This window comes from Lethenteron reissneri, unplaced genomic scaffold, assembly GCF_015708825.2.
Source record: "Lethenteron reissneri isolate LAM-NWPU_2019-01 unplaced genomic scaffold, ASM1570882v1 scaffold_142, whole genome shotgun sequence".
Taxonomy (NCBI): domain Eukaryota; kingdom Metazoa; phylum Chordata; class Hyperoartia; order Petromyzontiformes; family Petromyzontidae; genus Lethenteron; species Lethenteron reissneri.
In genome coordinates, this window is record NW_026891135.1 from 1 (window position 1) to 14,395 (window position 14,395).

Consider the following 14,395-nt stretch of genomic DNA (forward strand, 5'->3'; position numbering starts at 1 on the left):
GCTGCAACTTCCCTGCTTCATCTGCACAGTCATCTTCATGTTCCTGGTGCAACCTGCTCTTCTTGACAAATCTCAATGCTGTAATTCCACTTCATATTATGCACGTATATGTGTCTTACCCTTTCCCATTGGGAGATTCAGAATATCCCCTGTATGTATCCAAATGCACATGCCAGATTTATTTTTCTAGTTTGAGATGTGTTTCTTGTCAGCTTTAAGCAGGCGTTAATATCTGTGCGCTGTATGATTTGGTGAGCTGAAATTTTACAAATCAACTAAAACGTGCCTCTAGCCTTTAAATATATGAATTGACATTCACCAAAGGTGAAAAATATAGTTTATTACTTAACCCCACTCATATATTCCAATGATATCACAACTTAAATATCTTTGTTTTGAATTTTAAACGGGTATTCAGTTATTTTATAAAGGTTGGCAGTTAAGATGACGTCGCATTTGTGCTGATATTCTGTTGTTGTTGTTGTTCTTAAAGGCATGAGAATGGAAAAAAACCGGGGTTATTTTTTCAAAGAACAGAGTTGAAATTTATTTTCATGGGGATTGGAGATTCATTCCTGGTATTAACTTTAAAAGTAATGTAAGTATATTTTCAAGAATAGTATTTTATTATTTTAACTATTGTTAATGTGTTTCAAGAACTTTACTCACAATTGGAAGTTTTCAGGTTAACATTTATGTTTTGAGTCAATTCAATCTATTAAATCTCTGGGGGCAATAAAATAAGTACCCTCTCTAAGAAGCTATAATGAAATCTAATATGTAGAATGGCTCTTGTCACAAGAATGTATAATGTCCACCGCTAGTTCAAGACAGCCATCATTGCTCAAATGAGCAATGCTGGCTATCACATTGCAATACTACAAACTATAAATAGAAGTTTCCGTGTTTTCTTGCAATGACAACTTACCCATAAACTCAGCTCTCAAAGTACCTCGCCACTGACTCAAGTTCCGATCCACCGTATGGTATCCCGCTGAATATCACCAAGTTCCAGAGAACGTGTGTTGGTGTAACCATCAACCTCATAAGAACATCAACAGGCTGCTGCACACATCTTTTTCATGAATTAAAATTAAAAGACAAGCCACATTGCAACTGTGGTGATGTAACCCAAACTATGGACCATATAGTAAACCACTGTAGTCTATGCTGCTTGAGTGGAGGAGTAGCGAAACTACACAAACTCTCTCCTGCAGCCCTCTCTGGCTAGCAGACATATAAACATTTGGCAATTAACACATTACCATACGTGATAATATAATTGCTTATTGCAGCCGAGCGAGAACCTTTGGTTATGCACTTATTCATTTACTTTTTTTTTTCAATTTTTGTCTGAATAAATATGACATGATTGAAAGTTAACTTATTATTGTATTAAAATTAAACACTAATGACATAATTTCTAGATTTTGAAGCTTCGTGACTGCAAGGATTCATATTTCTTAGGTTTTTTCCGGTTAAAGTCACGTAGTTAAAAATTAAATTAATAAAAGTAAAATAAAATAAATAAAAATCACGACGTTTCGGAGGAACCACAGGCTATCCGTCTTCAGGTGGAACCTTCACAGACCGAGTGCGTATCTTGATACCGGAAAAACCCTAAGAATACTAATGACTAATAAAAAAAATGTGGTGTATTGAAATGTAATTTCAAGAAGGAAATTTCAAGCTCTCATTATTTTTTTTGCATAATTTACAGATAAGACTTTATCTGGTAGATGGACTGCCACTCACTTCAAAGACCGAGAGACAAAGCTTACAGTGTCAGTCAAACAGTACATATCATGTCTTGAGCAGATGAGTTGCCCTGGATCAATAATGGATCTCAGATATTGGATCAAACTGATGCCAATTACACAGTGCCAACGAACGGAAATTGTTTTCATCGATGTGCCAACTTCCAAAGAAGCAAATTTCCTGACTGTGGAGGTATGAACCATCCCAATGTATCAATAGTTAAATGTTAAAACGCAATGTAATCGAGGGGCTGTATTGTCTTGGTGTGGCCTTAAGATTGTTGTTGTTTTGCTGCATTGCCCAAAACTTGCATTTACTCTTGACAAATTTGCAGGTACAGCAGTCCCTCGGTTAACTTTTTAATCTGTTTTATGAAAACTGTTGTTAACCAAAATAACCGTTAGATCGAATATAGGAATTACATGTGTAATGCGAGCGTAAATTGGGTTGCTGCTGGGCTCTGGCCAATCACACGGCCCGGGGTATTGGGGGCGGAGCCGGTTTGGGGGGCTTTTGGGAGGGGCCGCCGTTCACCTCGGCTCCAATGGAAGCGAGGTGAATGGAGGTGGAGCCAGCAGGGGCAGTATGGAAGGCCGGATCTGACGATCCGGAAGGGGAGGAGTCAGGGTCACGTGGGAGAGAGGATATAGAGGGGAGCCCGGAAGAGATTGGGGGAGTTGTTGGAGTGAAGAAGCGGGACCACGTTGGGTGGCCGCCGCGCCATAAGCCACGTGGCTGATGGGGCTTCGGCACACCGTCGGCCAGCGGTGTGCGGAGCGGGGAGGAGTGGAGCGACTGACGGGAGAGCGCCAGCGCGGGGCTGTGCGCGAGAAGGAGCTGATGGGAGAGCACGTGCGGGGCACGCGCGAGGAGGAGCTAAGGAGGAGCTAACGGAGTAGCGTGCAGGGCACGCGAGAAGAGCATGCGCGCACACGAGAGGAGCGTGCGCAGCACGCGAGAGGAGCGTGCGGGGCACGCGAGAGGAGCGTGCGTGGCACGCGAGAGGAGACGCTGGTCCCTTGTCAGGACCAGCGGGGTGTGAGAACGAGTGGAGGAGCTGAGGAGGAAGCGCGTGCGCGGAGGAGACCAGCGGGGTGCGGAGAAAAAAACTTGAATAAAAGACAAGCGGAGACCAGCAGTGCCTGACGGAGTCTTTTATTACACTGGAGTAGGAAGTGGACTTTTTCAAGGCAAAATAACATCGAGGAAGATGGCCGAGAACTTGAAAAAGCATAACCCACTTGTTACTCTTCCGACGACGAAGAGACGGCCGCCGGCGCACGTCCTCCAGCGACCACGTGGCAGGCCACCGCCATCTTTAACATCGCGGCGGAGAGGCGGCCATGCGCTGCCATCTCGGAGGCGCCGCGTGGTGTGCATCCTGCTGCTGAGCAGCTGTTTTGCGGGAAGGAGCCACAAGGAGAGGACACCGATGCTGCTGCTGCCGGGGTGGGAGCACCCCCGTCCTGGCTTGTGTGCGAGACACCGGAGCAGTTGCGAGAGGACGCCGCGCTCACCGTCCGAGTTCTTCGAGGCGTCTCAAGTCACCACCCTGCCGTCCTCTGCTCGCTGCAGCCCCGGGCGAGTCGTGACGATATGCACCCGGCCCTAACACACACCTCACCCATCTTGCTTGTGCTGGGGTGCGATTGTTTGTTATGTCTCGAGCGTGCGGATCACGGGTCGGGCTGTGTGTGTGTGTGAGGATGGACTCGCTGTCTGCTTGTGTTTGCTCTGTGTCAAATAGTGTTTATGCGTTGCGGCATGGGGATGTTATCTTGATGGCGAAGTTAATTATTAATTCGGTTGCGTTGAGTGTCCCGCGCTGTTACCATCCCGTGGGTTGATGTGTGCGACGTGGTTATTTTGATGATTTTTTTTGCTGCAAGGTACGACAGGGTTAACGGTGTGTTGTCTGCCTGCAGCTCTGCTTGCGATTGTGCATAATGTACAACCTGTGTGTAACTTGCTGCTTGTAATCGCGATATGCTGACTGCACATACTGTAGAGACTGTCTTTCTGTACGGATACGGTGTGCGGTGCATTGTTTTGACCATTGGGTTCGGGATTGTTACTAGTTGTGCGTACCTGTTCGGAAATTGGTCAATTCGTGGGGGACCCTAATTTTTGGTTGTATGGGTGTTCGTGCACACGAGATTGCATGTGTGTTCATAGGAAATTGCGAGTGTTGAGGGATGAGGGCGTTGTTGGTGGCTCTGCTGTCAAGGGTGTGTGGGGCCGTAAATTTCCGCCAAGTGGCGTCGCTCTTTCCGTTGATTGCGTGTGGCCAGGGGTTGCATTGCGAGTTGGTGTGTATGAGCAATGTGTCTTGGTCAACTATGGGTTAAAAATTCCCCCGATACGACTGATGTGCGCAGCGAGCTGTGGCTATGCGTCGTATCGATGGGGGTTGTTAAAACGTGACAGGGGATGTGTGTTGTGACCCCCAGCAAGGGGCAGCTGGGGTGCACACACGGGAAAAACTGCCGAAGTGGTCGCACGTTGGGCCGCCATTTTGGCTAGCGCGGGAAATCGCGGGGATGCGCTCGGCGCATGGGGCCGCCATTTTGAGCGCGCATGGCAAATCGCGGGGATGCGCTCGGCGCATGGGGCCGCCATTTTGAGCGCACGTGGGAAATTGTGGGGATGCGCTCGGCGCAGGGGGCCGCCATTTTGAGCGCGCGGTGGAAAACCTCGGTGGGGCACTTCGCGCGTGCCGCCGCCATTTTCAGTATACACGTCGAGCCGCGGTGATGCGGTTATGGATATCATCCCTTGACTCTCGTGTTGCGCTCTAACTTGTGTGCGTGCATTGCGTGTTGTGCGCAATGCTGGCGTGTTGGCGCCCATCGGAGTAACAGGAGCATAGTGGCCCATGTCTGACTAAGGGGGGGCGTGTCATTGCACCAGCATTTTGGGACTGAGATGCTGGCTGGGTTCTATTCTGGGGCAAATATTTCACCAGTATACGCCTGCCATTGTTGAGTGGGTGATGCACGAGTTGTGGTCACATCGGCCTATGGCCGATGGCTGACCTGACAGCCCGGAGGCGAGACACTCCGTGGTATGTCTCAAACTAATGGGCCGTGTGCTCATATGGCTCGGGGAGTCGGGGTTCCGTCGTGCGGTGGCAGACTGTTAACCTGGTGGGCCGGGGGCTCACGAAATTCAGTTGTAGAGGTTCTGTTACGTTGCAGCGAACGGGGAGACCTGGCTAGCATGGGGCGGGGATTCCCCTTGCGGGTCCTCCAGTGGGAAGGGCAGCGGACTTGTTCCACTCTGGGTTATGACGTTATTGAATGTATAGGGGAACTAGTCCTGCAGATCCTATTCGGGGATATGGATATTGTGGGGGTTCAAGCGATTGGAATATGGCCTAGGTTAGCGGAATGCGACGGGTCCGGGGTGATTGCTAGGACGGCAGTGAGGACACATGCTGGACAGCGGGTTCAGTCTATTGGTGATTGTAAGCCAAAGTTGTTCAGAATGCATGTTGGGGAGTGTGACTCCATATCGTCAAGATATTGGCTAGGGAACATTGCCCCGTGGGGGGTCGATGGGGTCTGGCCTTGCCAAGGGATGAACCTTCCCTTGTCTGTAAAGCATCAGACTATAAGATGCTGGAGTGTGTCCACTGGTGATGGGATAGTACGGGATGGAGCGTGGCTGAGTCATTGCGATGTGCCATTGTCTCATCCCCGAAATTGCACTGGCCGAGTGGATGGCCAGTGGACGTTGCTGTGGTTGGGCGAAGGCAAATTAAATTTTGCCGCTGGGGAGCGTGGCTCTCTCCACCCGAGGGTGTGCAGCCGGGGGCTGTGTTGAGAGTGACAGTGGGTAGATGGTGTGTACGTGAGATGTCTGTGCTGGTCCTCAAGGGAGGACTGCTGATGGGCAAGAGCAGGAAAAATGTTGTTGTCATGTGTAAATAATATTTTTTAAGTTAAAATGTAGATGATTGCCCATCTATCGCGTCGATTTTGGGAATTTATTAGGTTTCTGCTTACGCGGGGCGGATTTCGATCATCTCCACTACCCTGGGGCCGGGTGGCTGTCGTGTACGGCATGCGGATGTGCGTTTCGTGGTGCTGTGCCTCAGGGGGTTGGGTTCTCCTTCTTGTCATAGATCTTCGGCGCCTGCCACACTGGGTGTCACCGGTTGTGCTAACCGGATGTGGACTTGAAGGGGGAGTGGAGCGCCTATTCGTCACTCCTGCTCTACCAGTTGTTCTCTGAAGTTGGACTTGAGCCAGGCAGATGGACCAGCAACACGGACACGCTCTAGACACCGCATTCCTGATTATGCGCATCTGCCGTTCTTGCGTGTCGGTTACCATTGTTGTGCATTGCTTTCCATTGCTTAATTCTTCTTGCTTGTTGCACGGAGGATGGGCCGGTGTTCCGTACCGGATCCAGATCCCTTCCCTTTCGTTAATTGTGTTTGTCGTTGTACTTTCCGTTGTGTCTGGGGTGATTCCTGATTGTGATGCCGTCGCTCGCATTATTTATCCTATTGCAGCCGGGACAGCTGGATTTTTCATCAGGGGGGGGGGGGGGTCATGTAATGCGAGCGTAAATGGGGTTGCTGCTGGGCTCTGGGCCAATCACACGGCCCGGGGTATTGGGGGCGGAGCCCGGTATGGGGGGCGTGTGGGAGGGGCCGCCGTTCACCTCGGCTCCAATGGGAAGCGAGGTGAATGGAGGTGGAGCCAGCAGGGCAGTATGGGAAGGCCGGATCTGATGATCCGGAAGGGGAGGAGTCAGGGTCACGTGGGAGAGAAAATATAGAGGGGAGCCCGGAAGAGATCGGGGGAGTTGTTGGAGTGAAGAAGCGGAACCACGTTGGGTGGCCGCCGCGCCATCAGCCACGTGGCTGATGCGGCTTCGGCACATCGTCGGCCAGCGGTGTGCGGAGCGAGGAGGAGCGGAGCGACTGACGGGAGAGCACATGCGGGGTGCGCGCGAGAAGGAGCTGACGGGAGAGCGCGTGCGGGGCTGCGCGCGAGGAGGAGCTAACGGAGGAGCTAACGGAGGAGCTAACGGAGGAGCGTGCGGGGCACGCGAGAGGAGCGTGCGCGGCACGCGAGAGCGTGCGGGGCACGTGAGAGGAGCGTGCGTGGCACGCGAGAGGAGACGCTGGTCCCTTGTCAGGACCAGCGGGGTGTGAGGACGAGTGGAGGAGCTGAGGAGGAAGCACGTGCTGGGCGCGCGCGAGACGACGCTGGTCCGCGGAGGAGACCAGCGGGGTGCGGAGAAAGACCTTGAATAAAAGACAAGCGGAGACCAGTAGTGCCTGACGGAGTCTTTTATTACACATGTTAAAACATTAATCCGTTCCAATACGACCAGAAGTTGACATTTTTTACCTTAAAACATAGTTCATAAGGCTAATTGTTTTCCTACTCTTTTTCCTTTCGCGAATTCATTTTAGGGGCCATTGCAACCACTATTAATTCACTTATAAGTTGCAAAAATAAGTAAAAACCACGGAGTCTGCAAGAGAGCCGTTTCCACTGCCAAAACAGAAACCAATGTAAACAAAGCCAGCCGAGGTGTCAACGCTCATAAATGGGCATCGTTGGTTGGCTGAGGCATGCTCAGCCCACTAAACGAGCGCTCGTATTGGCTGAAATTGGCGCCTGCGTGCATAACGTAAACATACCGTTAATAAAAATTTAAACTTTATTCACAACTATAGGGTTCTATGGGAGGCGAAACGTGAACCGAAAAACCGCTAACCGATATCATTGTTAACGGAGGGACTACTCCATGTTTGTACTTCCACGCTCATATATATATGTTTTGTGACTGGCTTAACTTTGATCTAAGTTACTCATGTAACCTTTATTATATTTCTTGTTGATGTAACTTTCTGACCTACCCGACTGGACATCTGTGAAAAGAGCTTCAAAACTCATCAGTTTCCTACAGTATGAATACATATTCTGATTCTGATTGTACAGGCAATCTTTCACTCATGTAAAAGTGACTTTGGCTTTGCTTAGAATTGACGTTGTCTAATGTGTCTGTTCATGGTGTATTTATTGTGCTGCATCTAACAGGGGATTTGTGTTTGTGTGCACGTGTTTACATCAAGGCACGATTTGGTGAAGTCGTTGTTTGTAATTCGATATCAGCATGGGTGAGTTTTCAAAATGGATCATTTTTGCACGTGACAGCCAGTGAAACCAATGTCAAGGTGAGAATCCTGAAACTTGACACCATCGATTGTGTCTATTTCTGTGTTGAATATGGAATGTTGCTTATGACTTGTCCTTAAAGAAAGGAATTCTGCAGTAGGTGTTCAAATCACACATAACCAGGTGGAGCATAAGTTACTTGCCCTGATAGAATCATAACAGACTCACACTATGTTCACAATATGTGTCATTACTAATTTACAGGGTGAGCAATTTACTCTTCTCCCTGCACAATCAAGCCTGATATTCCAAAAATAAACCCACAATTGTTTTCCTTCATGTACTCACGTGTTCAACATGTAAACTTACATAATATGTAAGTTTTTACAATCATTTCACCCTTTACAAACCTCTGATTTTTTCTTTAGGTTGGGAGCCCAGTTTCCTTCACATTAAAAAGCTCAGACAGCAGCATCACCAAAGTGTCTTACCAGGTAATGCTGTTTTGCACTCAAGCTACGTTTTTAGCTATAAGCAGGCAAATATTTCAATACTCTGTGATTTACAACAGAAATCTACCTTGGGCCAACACTACCTGTTACAAGAGCATGTTAGACACTTATTTCCTACTAGCGCAAAGTTCCCGGCGTCGCTCGGGGGAAAAATATATTTCAAAACTTTTCTTAAAAACATAACATATATACACAAATACTAAGCTATTGTGAAAGCCCGGCGTTCCATTTTCCTGTCCATTTGTCCAGCAATATAATTATAAGATGCTTGAAGAAGCCCTGAATGTAAAAGTAATAAAACGTGGCGGCTAAATAGTTTTCTAAAAGGTTTCTGAAAATTGTCGACCTTCCCCGCATAAAAAAATATATTTTACCCCCCCGTAGGCATTTATAACTACACACCCTGCATACAATCGAGTGAGTATTGAGTAGTGTCTAGTGACTGTAGCAGTATCTTATCTACTGACTACAGTAGTATCTACCGAGCCTACGGTCGTATCTATAGTAGTAACTACTGACTCTATAGCAGTATATAGTGACTAGCAGTATTTATTGACTGTAGTAGTATCTACTAACTCTACAGTAGTATCTACTGACTGAATAGTACTATCTACTGACACTATAGTAGCAACTAATGACTCTATAGTAGTATCCACTGACTATAGTATTCATTACTAACTCTACGATAGTATCCACTGGCTCTATCGTAGTATCTACTGACTGCAGTAGTATCTACGGACTCTGTCGTAGCATGCACCACCTCTATAGTTGTAACTACTGACAATAGTAGTATCCACTGGCTATACTAATAACTACTATAGTAATAAGTAATATTTAAAAACACTTTTTTAAAAACACGCTTTTATGAAATGTACTAGTAATGAAAGAACTCCACGACTCTAGGAAGTGGCCCCGAAGCTTGCCATAACGTAAGGGACCGTGGCCAATTACAACCAACGTCAGTTGACCGTGGACAATCAGACCCAAGCCGAAACATAACATATAAAAAAATATTTTAAAAAATGTTTAAAAAAATATATATATTTTTTTTATGATAGAATATATTATTGTCATCAGTATGGCATAAGTATACCAAGTTTGCAGTCGATACCACATTGGGAAGTGGGTTAAAATTGAGTTACAAGATTTGAGGATACAACAATGACGACGACAGACAGAGTGAGTTAAATGAAAGCGTGTAAAGCACACGATGACAGACCACCACAACTACCACCACCGCATGGTGGTAGTGGTGGTGTCATAGACTATTGTTAGTTCGTAGCGAGCAGCATTACCTATGAAGTATGGACACACAGACAGACACCAACACACAGACACCACACACACAGCCACCACAACAACAACCGACATTCGCAACTAAGTGGCAGTGACGTCGCCACGACGCTTGTGCCAGGCTATGTGCACCTTGAGGCCACGTGAAGTGTCGAACGCCTGCTGGCAGGAGGTCATGGGGCAAACCCAGGTGCCACGGGTCGACTGACTGAGATGACTGAGATGACTGACTGATGCACCACCTGTGTCCCCTACTGTACCAACTTGCTGTGCTTTAGCCACCCGTCACTCCACTCGTTGTTGTGAGCGTTGCTCCTCTGCCCTCCGTTGTTCTTGGAGGGCGACTGCCTCCAACTGCCCAGTAGCGTCCTTCACGAGCCTCCTCCACAGAGGCTGATCTTGACACCGCTGGTACCAGTCATCGGCAAGTCCACTCAGCTCCACATCCTCACGTACCACTTCACTCCATCTCTTCTCTAGCCAGTGCCACGCCTGTTTTGCCCCCTCGATCTGGCCAAACAAAAGCTGTTTAGGCATGCGGTGGCTGGGCATGTGGGCGACATGACCCAGCCAACACAACCTTGCCTGCCGGAGGAGCTCACCGATGGGAATTAGTCCAGATCTTTCAAGGATTTGTGAGTTCCTCACAAAATCTGGCCTGGTTCAACCCAGGATGGATCGTAGGCAGGCCAGCCTAAATGTTTCTAACCGGCGAAGTTGTTCCATTAGGGGGGTCCACGTTTTGCAAGCGTAGAGAAGGGAGGGGATGACTGTGGCCGAGAAGACCTGAAGCTTCGTGCGGAGCGAGAGACCAGGTAGCTTCCACACAGCGTTACGCAACCGATGAAAATATAATTCCGCTCGACTGATTCGGAGTGAGACCTCTGCTGTTAAACCGGAGCCGGTCATGATCACACTGCCAACGTATGGGAAACTCTCCACTCTCTCCACAACTGCCCTATCACCAATTGGAAGTTGTGTGGGTGGATTGTCCAATGGTACAAAATACCCAGGCAGGTGCTTAATTTTGGTGGAACTAATGGTATGGCCCCACCTCTTAGTGGCAAGCTCCAGGTTCAGCAGCAGCGCCTCCAACTCCTTCTCTGAGTGAGCAGCAATTACCAGATCATCGGCATACATAACATGGTTGAGCAATAGGGAGCCATCCCTTGACCGCACCCGGGCATCAATCAGCCTCCCATTGTATCTGTACCAGATGGAAATTCCTCCGGTACAGCTATTGAAGGTGGACATCCTTGTCGCACCCCAAGGTGTACAGGAAATGGTACCGACTACCGGCCACGTCGTTTTACCCGGGTCCGCTCGCCATCATGATGATCCTTAATGATCATGAACAGAGGGTCAGGGACTCCGAAAGCATGAAGAACAACCCAGAGCTCAGGCCTACTGATGGTATCATAGTCCTTGACCAGGTCAATAAAGCAGAGATGTAGGTCTTGTTGGAATTCCCTACACCTTTGCTGCAGCAGACGGACAGAAAATATGGCATCTGTGCAGGACCGCCATTTTCTGAAACCGCATTGGGGCTCCAAGCCTCTCCTCAGCGTGCCTAGCAAGGCGATGTTGAATAATCCTTGCCAGGACCTTTCCCGACACACTGAGGAGTGAGATGCCCCTGTAGTTGTTAGTCTGTGCGGTCCCCATTCTTAAAGAGGGGGACCACCAGGGCATCCTTCCATTCTTGCGGAACCCATCCAGTGGTCCAGACTGTTGGTATGATGTAATGTAGGGCAGTCTGTGCACAAACGCCACCCTCCCTCAGCATTTCGCTTGGTAGATCATCTCTGCCCGGTGCCTTTCCTGGTCTTAGACTCTGGATCGCCTTCAGTACTTCCTCAACAGATGCCACCTCAGCCAGCCACTCACAGGGGGTGACTTCTTCTTCCAATATTTGAGGCACTGCAGCCTCAGCAGGGTCATCACCACTTTGTCCCACGTTGTTTTCCAGGCTGAGGGATTTCCCCTCCCCCAGGACCTCACAGAAATGCTCAGCAAATCTGTGAAGCTGTTCCTGGGGATCGGAGATTGGATCACCGTTCTTTCCGCTAATGATGGTAATAGGTGTGGTGCTGCAGGTTACTTTTTTGATAGAATTAAAGAGTGATTTGTGATCGCGGGCCATTGAGGCATACTCCATCTCCTCAGCAACCCGCGACCACCACCCATCATTGCAGTGCCTCACAGCTCTCCAAACCTCCGAGCAAAGGCTGCAATAAGCGTCCTCATTCTCAGACGTGGGATGCTGTAGCTGATGAGAGTGGGCCTGTCGCTTTTTCTCAGCCAGCCTGAAAACCTCTTTTGTCAGCCAGGGTCTCTGGAGGAGATCTGGACCATGTACCCAAAGCAGCCATTGCAGCTGAATGAGCCACAGTCCTAAACCTCGCCCATTTCTCCTCGACATCAGGAGGAGTCGGGGACAATGCCAACCCCAGCCGCAAGCGATGATGAACTTCTCGCTTGCAACTTTCATCAGCTAGCTGAGACCATGCCACTATGAATTTGAATGGGGTCCTGGGTGTACACCCACCATCGGAGTGGAAGAATGGCAGGCACATCTTACAGATGACAAGTCGATGGTCAGTGGGCAGATCAGCTCCATGGTAGGTCCTGGTGTCAAGGACATGGGCCCGCATCCGCTGTTCCATCACTATGTAGTCGATTAGATGCTCTTGTTTGGACCTGGCGTGCATCCATGATGTTGTGTGGATGCGCCGATGCCAGAACAGCGTGTTGGTAATTACAAGCCCATGGGCTGCACAAAAATCTAGCAGCCTCCTGCGGTTGTAATTGAGCTGATCTGGCCCATGCCTTCCAATAACTCCAGACCAGGTGCCAGCATCATGACCAACTCGGGCATTGAAGTCACCCAACAGGATGACTCTATCCCGAGGGGCCACTTTAGGTAGCACCTGTGACAGGAGGTCATTGAAGGCATCTGACTCATCGGCCTTGCCTGCATCCCTCAACGGATGTTCGTCTTCCGTGGGGGCATAAGTAACCATGACCACCACTGCTCACCTCTGTTTGATGGGAAGGCGAGTCCAAAGTAGCCTGGGGCTTACAGCTTCCCACAACTCGCCGCCATGCTCCCACACCCCCTTCATTCTTGTGTTCACAAGAAGAGCCACTCACTGTGGTTTGGCAGTCTCCTGCCCCAAGTGGAGGACTGTCCACCCCTCATGGTGGCAGGAGCCAGAGCCGGTCCACTGGACCTCCTGAATACCACAGAGATCCAGGCGGTACTGGTCCAGCTCCCAACAGAGGAGTGGTAGCCTCTCCTCCGCAGTGAGCGTTCGAACATTCCACGTGGCCACACGTAGTGTTTTTTTGTTGTTTCTCGAGGAGCCCCGAGGGTAAGGATTCAGTCTCCTCGCTCCGCCAAATGGGGTATAGCCAGGAGACGTCATAGACGCCTGTCCACACGGGGCCTCCGGCATGAGCTTAGTGCATTTATTTTACTCGTAGTTTAGTGGTAATTAATTGAAGGTGGAGGGGATACCAGCCCCTCGCACCCATCCAGAGCCCCTATTTGGCCACTGTGGTGGTTACAGACGCCATGAGGGGAATGGCCAATTTAAGTTGGCCCTCCCTCCATGGCACGGCCAACCACAATGTTGCCATCCCGCACCACGAGGAGGTAGGGGGTTGTTTTTGCCGGACACACACACAGACACCACACACACACAGACACCACACACAGACAGACACCACATGAGTACCTACGAAGGTTGGAACTACACACATACAGACACCACACACAGACACACACAACAACAACAACCATTCGCCACTAAGTGGCGGTGACGTCACCACGATGCTTGTGCCAGGCCAAGTGCACCTTGAGGCCACGTGAAGTGTTGAACGCCCGCTGGCAGGAGGTTACGGGGCAGACCCAGGTGCCACGGGTCTACTGACCGAGATGACTGAGATGACTGAGATGACTGGCTGATGCACCACCTGTGCCCCCTACTGTACCAACTTGCTGTGCTTTAGCCACCCGGCGCTCCGCTCGTTGTTGTGAGCGTTGCTCCTCCGCCCTCCGTTGTTCTTGGAGGGCGACTGCCTCCAACTGCCCAGTAGCGTCCTTCACGAGCCTCCTCCACAGAGGCCGATCTTGATACCGCTGGTACCAGTCATCGGCAAGTCCACTCAGCTCCACGTCCTCCTGTACCACATCACTCCATCTTTTCTCTAGCCCGTGCCATGCCCGTTTAGCCCCCTCGATCCGGCCGAACAAAAGCTGTTTAGGCATGCGGTGGCTGGGCATGCGGGCTACATGACCCAGCCAACGCAGGCTTGCCTGCCGGAGGAGCTCACCGATGGGACTTTGCCCAGATCTTTCAAGGATTTGTGAGCTCCTCACACAATCCAGCCTGGTTAAACCCAGGATGGATCATAGGCAGGCCAGCCTAAATGTTTCCAACCGGTGAAGATGCTCCATTAGGGGGGTCCATGTTTCGCAAGCGTAGAGAAGGGAGGGAATGACTGTGGCCGAGAAGACCTGAAGCTTCGTGCGGAGCGACAGACCAGGTAGCTTCCACACAGCGTTACGTAACCGATGAAAAGATATTGCCGTTCGACTGATTCGGAGTGAGACCTCTGCTGTTAAACTGGAGCTGGTCATAAGCACACTGCGCACGTATGGGAAACTCTCCACTCTCTCCACTACTG

The 14,395-nt window shown here is 49.7% G+C and overlaps 1 protein-coding gene across 1 annotated transcript in view; it reads left to right on the top strand.

Annotated features, from left to right (window-relative positions):
• Window positions 1-1,902: 1,902 nt before the first annotated feature.
• Window positions 1,903-14,395, top strand: part of LOC133362277 (CD109 antigen-like) — a gene marked incomplete at its 3' end in the record, with an annotated part of 52,970 nt that continues 40,477 nt past the window's right edge. Inside the window, exons 1-3 of the mRNA XM_061581206.1 lie at window positions 1,903-1,950; window positions 7,856-7,957; window positions 8,327-8,392. The remainder of the gene's footprint in view (window positions 1,951-7,855; window positions 7,958-8,326; window positions 8,393-14,395) is intronic.